The sequence below is a fragment of the Blennius ocellaris genome, assembly GCF_963422515.1.
Source record: "Blennius ocellaris genome assembly, chromosome: 23".
NCBI lineage: Eukaryota > Metazoa > Chordata > Actinopteri > Blenniiformes > Blenniidae > Blennius > Blennius ocellaris.
Window position 1 is genome coordinate 13,074,189 of NC_137672.1, and position 8,957 is coordinate 13,083,145.

Consider the following 8,957-nt stretch of genomic DNA (forward strand, 5'->3'; position numbering starts at 1 on the left):
GCGTGCGAGGGAGGCGGTGGTGGAGAGAGTATGCAGGGAAACAGAAAAGAGGGGGAAAAGATAAATCTTGCTGGAAGATAAGAGGCACAGTAGAGTTCCAGAAACAGAGGAAACTCATAGCGGAGTGGCAAACTTCACTGTGGAGTGACTGCAACAGCACAAAGTGGCAACTCTGATGCAGCAAACCTCATTATGTTGTTTTCTCTCCTCTTCGCTCCTCCCTCCTCCTCCAATCAGAGGAACATCTGGCCCTGAAGAATGATAAAAGACCTCAGGATGGGCATTCATAGATCTGACGCTTAAATGAGAATGCACACACACGCAACACTCGTGTTTGTACAGAATTACTTATCCATTGACATATTGTGTTCTGAAGAGCTTTACTTTAACATTATCTTTCACAAATAACTCTGACATCAAGCTGAATAGCCTTAAAATAATGTGCAAAATATTCAGTGTTCAATCATCTTGCTTTACTTCTTGCTTTTAGAACACATTTTCATCCCCCCCAAAAAAAACTAATGGCAGTCCTAATGTCATGATTGGTTCCCCCGCAAGGACAAGTACCCATAATATGAGTGTGAAGACAGATTTAGGTCACCACAACAGTTCAACATACGCATAAACACACAACAATAAGTCACTCGATAAGAGACCCACGGGAGTCTGCGCTTAAGCTACTGTACATGATGCTTTCAGTCAACAGTATTGTCTTCAGCAAAGCCATGACGGTCAATGATAATGTTTTTTTTTGTATTAAACCAGAGTAGAGTTCTATCCTATTCAATAGATGCATAACTTAAGAGTAAACCAACTACGTTATACAAAAACTTGTTGGAGTTATGGCAGATCCTGTAGCCTTTGCTTCTTTATCTTATAGTGATGAATGAGGCATGTCACATCCCAAATGAAGATATCCCACAGGCCACCACCACTGCTGTAATGAAGCACTTCAAAATGATATGGCCAGCCCCAATAGAGGTTGTGCTAAATTTCATCTCACTGAATTTCATTAAAGCATACGCCAGCAGGTGCAAGGACAGCGCTGCCTGTTTTGCTTTTTTTTTCTTTTTTTTTTTTGCTCTTGTTTTTGTTTTGTACATATAAATCATGACACCCAGAGGGTACCCGCAGGTCCTCTCAGAGGGCAGAAATAAATAAAACATCAGCTCCATTGTCATACAAATCAAATTTGATGAGATGTAACAAGGGAATGTGTGGCAGAAACAGTTGAACCTGTCAGCTAAGATTGTTTTGGGTCCCCTCCATGAGAGATTGAAGACTTTGGTGGGAGATAAAAATGTAGAAGATATTCAAAATTCATAATTGCAAATCTGAGTAACGGTAATGGAACCCCCCCCCCCCCCCCCCCAACTTTCCCAGTACTGCCATTTTCAGCAATAGACTGGGCGGAGAATCGTTTCTTCAACAGGGTGCACGTTTTGCATCAGAAAATTCAACAGGCTGCGAAAGTGCCTGCCAACTACTGTCAACATCATTTTGAGAGATAGAGGAACATTATGCAATGTCGATGGCAAATCGGTTTCATTATATCTACAATCTGTGGAAATTAACATCAACAATTAACCTTTGCTATTGTGGACACTGCACCTCTGGCCAGTTCTGGCAACCCATTTGCATGACATTTGAAATAAAGCACCCGTGAATGCAGAGCAGGGGCCTGTGGTATGTTTGAAACAAATCTAAATGAAAATCATGCTTGCTATGGACCCAAGAGAGGGAAAATAACCTGGCTTTGTTGAACTGGACCCAAAGAAGACAGATACATGAAAGGAAAAGGAGGCTGTGGATGCAGCAAACAAAATGATTACACATTTTAGAGCAATTTCTGGGTCCTGCGGTCATAATCATCTTGTCGATAGCTTTCCAGTGTGCAGGTGCGCCGATACAGATGGTTTTATGAAGATCCATTAAAAATAATTTCGCTCATCGCCAGGCCCAGGAGGGGCCCAAACCGGCAACTGGGAGACAAGCCCAGATGTCTGCTTAAGCTACAGTTTTCACCCACCCCACATTAGTGAAGTGGACCTCCATGGGCATGCGCTGAAATAACACAACCTGTCTTGGTGGGATGCAAAAGTGCTATTGTACACATCAACAGTCATATGCAAACAACATAAAAAAAAACCATGCACTGTGTAAACACACACATCCATCCTGGAGGTGAGAAGCTCCACTGGAGAAAGTAAAAAAATAAAATAAAAAAGAAGCAGTCATTTTCAACTTCTGCTAGAAGGATGGCAGCTTTAAGGTTTGGGGTTTTTTTTCCTTACAGATGCAAATGCTTTAGAAAAATAGGTGAGTAAGCAACATGATTGCAGATTTGACTGTCACTTCAGGCTATTGCAATAACAAAAATATTTTTTTTTCAGAACCTGCAAAACAAGGCAGTCGGTAAGCGAGGAATTCTTTCGACGTGGTTGTCCTTGGTGGCAAACATTTGATGTGTTTTGATTAGACTCCGGTGGGGGGATTATCAAAGGCTAAGAGAAATCAATGTTCTTTTAATAAAGAGGACTTGGGTGGGAGGGAGACAGACAGTTCTGTTCATGACAGGGCCTGTCTCTGCCTTATCTCGCACTTCTCAGATCCCCTAGACAGGCAAATATTTTAACTGTAAACACCCGTGGCTCGACAGCCTGCGTGGGCCTTCTGTCAGGGTTTTCCACTTGCAACTAACTCACCTACTCTTTCATATGAGAGAGAATGTGTTTGCATACAAATCTACATACAAAAGAGCCACACATGCATACCTGCACACACACTGCCAGTGTACAGTATCTGCTTTAATCATCCCCGAGGTTCATGCATACACATTTTTTTTTTTTTTGAGTTCAGAATGGTGTCACATAGACTAAGTGATACCTCCAGCTGACATCCAAATCCACTGTCATCCAGATTAGCCTGGACAGCACCAGATGCCTCATAGCCGCCAGGAGAAGAAAGTCTCAGCGAGGTGCAGTGAATTCCAGTAATTAATCCCAGATTACATCCTGTGCCTCTCCATCAAGCGAGTTAGCTACAGTGTGCAGAAAGGCTGACTGTTTGGCGGAGAAATACAGTAATGTAAAGCCAATATGGGCACACTTGAGTAGTCTCGGGTTACAAGGAGGTTTGCAAGTAATTGTATTGCAAGTAATGATCTGTTGGGAATCCTCTGCAAGAGAATGAAGTGGCTTTTCATCCAAACTAAGCAGAAACTCTAGAGAGGGGGAAAACCTAATCAAAAAGTCTTTGCAGAAGTTCCTTTACTAGGTGTGCAGTGTTCTGTTCCCAGCTGTCGTGATCATTTAGTGTGTAGAAAACTAACAAAGCAGTTCTGCTCATAGTCGGAGCTGTAGATGTCAACTGTTTCCTTAGCTAGTGTCTTAAAAAAACACAACCATGGTGTCCTTTGGGCATCTCTAACTGGACCATGTGTCAAAAAGAAATACATGAAACTTAATGTACATATTGCATGCAATACAACTGATTTGCTTTTATAGTAAAGACTAAAGCAACTGGCTTGATTTTTTTTCAGTCACACTTTGAGGTTTTACTTTTCTTTACTTTTTCTTTACTAAATTCAAAGGTAAAGTGTTGTGCCCAGTAGAAAAATATAAAATTCATAGAAATGCCACAAAAAAACAAAACTGGCTTGATCCAGAACACGAACAGCAGCTTATCAAAACCATTCAATATACAGTTTTTAATGAAAAAATATATCAATACTGAGCAGCATAAAGTAAAATTTATGACTTGGCCTTCCACAGTGGGTTTGGAAATTCTAAATGCCCACTTCTGCCATCGAGGAAGAAGAAGCTAGTAAAAACTGGCTGTGCTAGTCACTGCAGAAACTGAGAAGATGTACACTTTGATGTGGATAGTTTATCTTTTTCTTGTATTTATTTTTTTATTTTTTATTTTTTTACCTTCTTACAACTGAATCTCATGTGAGGTTAAAATCAATCACTTGTCCAGCTATTGGAACAAATGTCGTAATAATTGTGATGTTATACTCTACCAAAGTGGTCTAGACCACTGCAGTAAAAGGTTATTTGCTTTTACAATGACCTTTGTAATAGTATATCAAATTATGAAAACAGGGATGCCTGGCTTTTGTATGACCGGTGCCGCATAACCATCCGCATATGTTGTTAAATAAACTCATGAGATCGTTATATTATTTTGCTGGATGATAACAAACTGTGATGGTATGGTAGTGTCATGTCTAACTCTCCATTAGCCCTATGATAAACTGCTGGCCTGTCCAGGATCTTTACAGCAACCCCACCCATTGAAAACAGGGAGAAGTTCCAGCCATTATGACCTTAACTTAGATCAAGAAGATGAATAGGTGAATGGAGACATAACCAGAATATGGGTTAAAATAACTGAAACAAGAGTCATAACTGGGTAACATCAATTCCTTCATTGCACACATGACAGATGACATGCTTCATGGAGACAGCAAATCCATAAACGTTTCATCTTATATTTAGATCTTATAGGATAGACGAAGGCTGATTCTTGCTCCTCAAGTAATCTTGATGTGATTATCTGGTTGGATGGTTTCATTAACACTTCAATCAGATCAGATAAGAAAGTGTGAAGAAAATAATTCATTAAATTTCAACAAAGGCCAAAATGAACTTAAAATCTTTTTTTTTTTTTTTTACCATGAAACCATTAGACTAACTTAAAGTACACCTGCGATAAAAGAGTAAGAAACAAAGTGCTATGGATTGATTGTAAAACACGACAAAGTCAGGAATCGTAGGGTCTCGGCTCACTTCAAGTTTTCACTGCGTCATCCATAAACCCTGAGGTAATTCATAAAATGTTCACGCCATATTCTTATGGTCTGCATGGGTAAATTTGTCTGAAAAACTAATAAAGCTTGGGCACTCGATTTTGCTGACCTTTCCAGCTGAATTAAGTTTCTGTGACTATCGAATCTAAATTAAATAAATGAACTTCATTATACATTACACCAGCTTTTCAATTAAAAATGGTGATTCCTTTGATGCCGGGGCCTGGATGGTTGATGTGCTTGAAAAGCTCACAAGAGGCCTTGAGAGCCTGTTTACTTCAGATTAAGCCCACAGTCATTTCTCACTTGGGAAGTCAAATATAGTTTCTTGGTCGGTCTTGTAGTAAACAGGACTGTTTTGCAAACCTTCAGTGTGACACATGGTTGTGCAAATCCCTGTTGTCGGAGAAAACGCCCGCATATTTTTTTTTCCTTGATATTTTAGACAGAAAAGCATCTGTAAGTTATCTGCAAAACCCCGTGTCCTCACCCTCTTCGAAGACAAGCCAAGAGCCCTTGAATTAAGTCAATCATTTAGTCGTAACAAATTAATTAAAAGAATAATTAAATCATTAACACATTAAATACGGCAATTAGAAATCTTGTCCTACATGACTGAATTTGTGTGAATTTAATGGGGGAAGTAAATGGAGCAATGGGGTGTGCCAAAACAAAATCTTTATTTAATGCTTTTCTTCGTACAACATGCACTTTAGGATAACCCCCACTAAAGTAAAGGTTGACTAACATCATCTGCTCAGGATTCATTATGAAAATATTAAGAAGGATATACAGAAACCACCACAGGTGCCAGTGAAGAAAACCCAATATTTGATGGAGGTATATGAAAATCAGTTATATCGCTTTTACAATAACTAATACAGCTAGCCCCGATAATGTCTGCAGCCCCTCCCTTCCTTGTTGCCTGGTAACTGCAGCATTGCTAGAAGATAGAGTGGGGAAAAGAATGGGGTCAGGAGGGCAGCGAGGAATAAAAAGGTTTCTCTCCCCAAACTGCCTGTTGGCTTATGAAGCTCCGCAGAAAGGATAGCTTGGCCGGAGCAATGCCCCCTGATAGCCGGTTAAGTCAGAGGCAATGTTGTGGGGCTAGTTAATTCCATGCTGTAATACCCTCCACAGATCCCCTGTCAACAGGCAGGATCTTTAAGTTCCAAACCTGCTGATGAGGGCACATTTGAGTAATGTTGTGGCACACGGCTGGAGAAATCCGCGTTACAGAAACACGAGTGATGGGATGAAGCTGAGATGATGACGCAGATCAATGGAGCTCTGTCCTAGTTTAGACAGGAACTGAAGATACTGTCACACGTTCCATATACTGTCGTGAGTGCCTGTATGCGTATATATAAGCTGCTGTAAGCTGTAACTATAAAATACCTATTCTAAACCTTCTAGAACTTGATCAGCAGCATTAAGAGTTGAGTGACACACAAATTGAAGTATAAAAAGACAAAATGCTGAAAGCAAAAACTAAAAATCAAGTCAATCATGTATCGGCCTAACTGAAACTGGACTAGTTTGCTGCAAAGTGGCTCAACAGTACAACTAAACCTAAACAATATTCACCTGTTGTTGTGTCTGGAATTACAATCAATAACTCTGATATCACATGCAACCTGGAATATCAAAGGCACCAATAAATTGTGTTTGGCCATGGCAGCCATGGTTACCCTACATTTCCTGCAGTTTTTTTTGAGAGCTTGAAGCAGAGCCAGTGTTCCTTTGCATCTAAAGGAGCTATTTGAGGTGGTCCAAGTATCCGATCAGCATGTCTCCTGGGGAGTTTCCACTGAAGGCTTTGGAGTGCACATCCAACTGGGAGGGGACCCCGGTGTCTACCCACAACATGCTGCAGAAATTATACATCTCACTGACCTCAAAAGCACCTCAGGATCCCCCAGGAGGAGATGGAAAAGTGTGGGGGAAGGGACATCTGGACAACCTTGCTTGTCTTGGTGCATATGCAACCTAGTGACAGACAGAGGATGGACAGATGTATGCCTTCTTTTTCAGTTGGTGTTTCTGTATTGAGGAGATAATCGCACCACAACTCCAGAGATTGAGTTCCAGTTTATGGTTGCAATGAACTGAAATAAAATTTACCAATTATTACAGCTTTTTCTTTATTTTCCTTTAATCTTCGTTCGTGACTGCATGGCAGCCGCTTGAGCACACGCTACTTTTCATGGGTATTTAATATACCATTGATAGAATAATGAGTCTCGGGGGGGGGGGGCTGGTATGATGGTGGATGTGGTACACAGTTACTGACTGTATTAAAATGTTGTGAATGAAGGAAGGAAGAGATTTGAAGACAAAGACACATTGGTAGAAAGTTGAGTTTGTTGATGTCTTATTGAACCTTTCAATTTTTGGGGACTGGGCACAAACAATCAAACCAATCCTGTACATCATGGAAGTGCTCCACCTGTGATAAGGAAATAAATAAATGAAGCGCATCAAGTATGAATCCATCATTCCAGTAGGATTCATCAATGTCTGAGAAACCCTTTCACTGTACGATATACAACCACAGATCAAAGCCACTGAATCTGGTCATACCACCGCAATGCCGAGTGCAGCAATAATCAGCTGCCGATCGACTCGGCTTCAGCGGAAAGCCTAATGCAAATGACTTGACAACATCTGGATTAGAAAGTTTGTTGGGAGAGAGGACATAGGAGAAGACAGGAAAAAAGCCCCTCCTGTATTGAGAGTTGTGGGAGAGTAAGAATCTCCCAACATAATCACATTGCAAATAAAAGGCTCTGACAGGGCACGCGCCGCCTTTCACAGGCATTATTCTAAGCCCGAGGTTTTATATTCTCAGAGACAAGCTCAACCTTGCCTTATGAGATGTAAAAATCTCTGTGTTCATCGGGGAAGAGGAGTCAGATAGAATAGTAGTGGCTATACGCACAGACATCTGGCAGGAGCATCACCACAACAACAAGGCAGCATAGCCATAAAGCCCTAAGGGCACTCAATACCATCAATGGTCTATTTGTGTATACATATCAGAGTAGAATGGGAATGATCTCTCACATCGATCCCTCTCTAGTCTAAATATTTTTAGAAAAGCCATTGATTATATTGGCTGGTATGTTCTGGGAAGCATTAACACAAGAATGCGACTGTGCCGGAGTCTTTATGCATTGTAAAGTACACAATAAAAATGCGATAAGATGGGAACATGGGGATAGTGTGAATTTAAAGATCAGCATTGTGACATCTTCTTTATGTGTTCTTGATTTGCTTTTTGAACACTAATCTATTCCTGCGTAAATCACAAGGTAAATTGTCACCAGTGAGCACGACTGGCTGTGTAGTGTAGCACTGGGTGTTATCTCCTAAATGCCGTTTGTTTTGCTGACGGAGGCCTACTGCCTCCTTAGGTAGTGTCGCAGCAGCAAGCCAAATCAAAAAGCCAGCAGTCACCACATCCTTATTTCCACACGCTGCAAGGGCTGTCCAACACTGAGACAACACACACAAACAGCAGGGTTAAACAATCATTCTCAGACTGTACAGATGACAACATGCATACTAATGTGAATTCACACAGAGACTCAGCAACACCCTACAGTTTCTCTAAATCACACAAATGCAAGCTTTAAGGAAACGATCGCTCCATGTGGTTAATCTATTGCAGCCTATTTAATGAATCTATTGCAAATTAACAGTACCCAGCATTAAAATGCATAAACAATGGCTTCAAATCTGGCATCTATCGTATAGAGCACGGCGTTCGGGTTCTAATTGCACAGATGTAACTGAAAGCATAGCATTAACTGTGTGTAATCTTTCTCAAAACTTGCTGGGTGCCGATTTTGCAGATATCCTGGGAGATACGTGGTGCTGCAACTAATCGTACTGCGGGCGAGTTCTGTACCTAAAATCAAAGTTGTTCACATTCAGTGGGTTTTAAAACATCAAAGTGTTTACTTTGAAGGAAAAAAAATACCTTTTTTTTCCCTTCTCCTAATCATCGCTGTAGTTGGAACTGTGATATACAGCAAATATTCTGAATGCTAAAACTGGAAGGAAAAAATAAGAAGCTTTTTTTCACACTGCACTTTGCACAAGCATGCATATATTGTAAATCTCCAAAATTAGACATTTA